Source organism: Tupaia chinensis, unplaced genomic scaffold (assembly GCF_000334495.1).
Source record: "Tupaia chinensis unplaced genomic scaffold, TupChi_1.0 Scaffold000101_1, whole genome shotgun sequence".
NCBI lineage: Eukaryota > Metazoa > Chordata > Mammalia > Scandentia > Tupaiidae > Tupaia > Tupaia belangeri.
In genome coordinates, this window is record NW_006159565.1 from 4,923,740 (window position 1) to 4,926,316 (window position 2,577).

Here is a 2,577-nt window from a genome sequence, read left to right on the forward strand (position 1 = left end):
TAATTAATTGAGCCTAGGGAATCAGGCATGCATCCCAAGAGAGCAAGGATTGTGCCTGGTTTTGACTGTTGGACCCCATTTTGCTTGGTGGAAATGCAGAGGTGGGAAAGAGGCAGACCTACAGTGTGCCTGGCGACGCCTGAGGATGCCTAAAGGCACCTGGAAGTGTGGAAGGGCAAGACCATGGGAGCTGCCCTTAGTGTGACTGGACCAGCCTCATCTTCATGCCATATAGGACATAGAAGCCTAGAGTAGGAGGAGCCACCCACAGTTTCAAAGAAAGGGCTTTTGGCCTTTCAATGAACTACATTTATTTTAATTATAAAAGTGATATTAACTCATGCTGAAATAAATTCCAACCATGAAATATTTAAGTTTATTTTCTCTTTCCTGAAGCCCTGTTCCCACTCCCACTCCAGAGGGAACCCCTGTGAATAGCTTCCAGAGGTCCTTTCGCGGTGCACTGTGCGTCCCGACGCATAGGAGTGCATGTTCCTTTTGCTTTATTTGTCAAACTGGGCTGTCATCTGCACCCTGCTTTGTGCTGGCTCTTTTGGCCACTTATGGTGTTCTTTGGATCATTCCATATTAGTTTATGTGAACTTTATGTATTCTTTTAAGATATGGTTTTGGAAAATTGTATTTTTGTTATTGCCACCAAAAGGAAGGCCATTAAATAGTGGTTCATAGCACATAACTTTTAAAGTGAATTTGGAGACTGGTTTACTTCAGAATTTGGGGTAAATAAACCTCTATGTAGAATCTGCCAACCTAAGATCCCAATATCGCCCTATTTGGCTGTTTAGTCTATCTAGAGTGACCAAATACCATCACTGAAAAGATGAAATTGGATTGAATTGTTGAATAATCTGAAAACATCTTCAGAATATTTTAATTAACATCTCTTTTTTTCTAATAAGTGTTCTCCTACTCACATATCTGTGAACTGACATAATTTATTTATCTCATTCCCTGATTGGATATTTTAAATCTTCCTTTACTTTCCTCTCCCTTATCCCACAATCTCCCCAATATTCATCTATAGCGCAGTATACTTATTCCAACTGGTTCATTTGTAGCATCTTATGATCTAGTTTCCAGACCTTTCAAATAAATTCCTTATTTATATGAAGGGACCATAATTGACTTTTCGGTTGAGAAACTCAATTCACCAAAGTGGTCAGGGAGAGACATAGTTCATTTTGCTCTATTACCAAATCAATGTTCAAATAATATTTTAGGATTATTTATTTTCCTTTATATAAGAAAAATGTCAAGATTTATTTCCCATGTTTCTGAAATGTCAGAGGAAATTGACCTGAGGCCAGGAGCTCTCAATGCCTGGTGTTTTACAGGTTTCAGCTGCAGGATTAAAAGAGCGAGCACCCAGCTGATTATGAATGTAGCACGGGTGCTCAGTGAACTCGGGTGTGGAGTGTGAAGGAAGCTGGCTTCCTTGCTTCCCTGGGCTTCTCTAGGCTAATTGGAGAGATAACATGAATGAGCTGAGCTAGGTAGGTGTATGAAAGGACTTTTTTCTGAAGGTTTTCAGAAGGAGGTGAGTCAAATTAGACCTGAAACAAGCCTTGCTTGAGAGAATGGGCAGGAAGTGAGAAGAGACTATAGTGTGCAGGAGGGCCAGGACGAAGGATGGTGGAGCGCTTAATAGGGTGACTGCATTGGTAGAGGATGGAGGTGGCAGAGTAGGCTGGGGTGAGAGCCATTCATGTAGTATTTCCATCAGTCAGTCCAACATAGTCAACAGCCAGCTGTTTTATGAGCATTTCAAGGTGTAGGCACTGTGCCAGAGATGGAGGATGTGACCCCAGACAGGCAGAGTCCTTAAGAAGTTCACTGTCTGATTGAAGACATGGGCAGGAGGGCTAACTAGTGCAGGGGGCTCAACACAGGTCTTAAAAGACATGAAGATAGCTGAATCCAGAGGGATGGCTACACGTTGGTCAGCAGCAGAGATTGGGCAGAATATAGTGTGGAATGACAGTAGGAATTGGGTCAAATGGTGAAGGACTTTGTATGGCACTGGGAGTTGGACTTTATTCTATAGTCTTTGAGACGGCCCTGAAGGAGTTAAAGCAGGCAAGCCTCATGGTGAAATGTGTATCGGTTGAAGACTCTTGGGCAGCAGAGAATGGAGAGGCTAGCAGGGGGAAAGGGGGGGGGGGAAGGGACTAAAGAGAGGTGGCGGTGTTCTGACCTGGGACAGTGACTGAGAAACGGGGTGATGTGGGTAAGGTCAGAGATAGTGGACTATGCAGAACTAGGTAACTGAATATGGGATCCAGCTGCCTTTACTGCCACGCCAGCTGCTGGACCCCAGGATGAATTCTTAGATCAGATTATGTCAGATATTTATTGCTCTTGGTCAGAAGCCACTGTACAACTTAAGAACAAAGAGTTGAGACAGGAGGGAGTGGGAAGAGTAAGGCTGTTTGATGGAGTGTCTCATGGACCCTGAAGTCACCTGTGATAATTACAGGCCATGGAGGTGAAGAGAAGGCTGAGGCAGAAGCCAGAGTCTGCAGTGGGTGACGGAGGGGCTGAGCACCATTGGGCAGC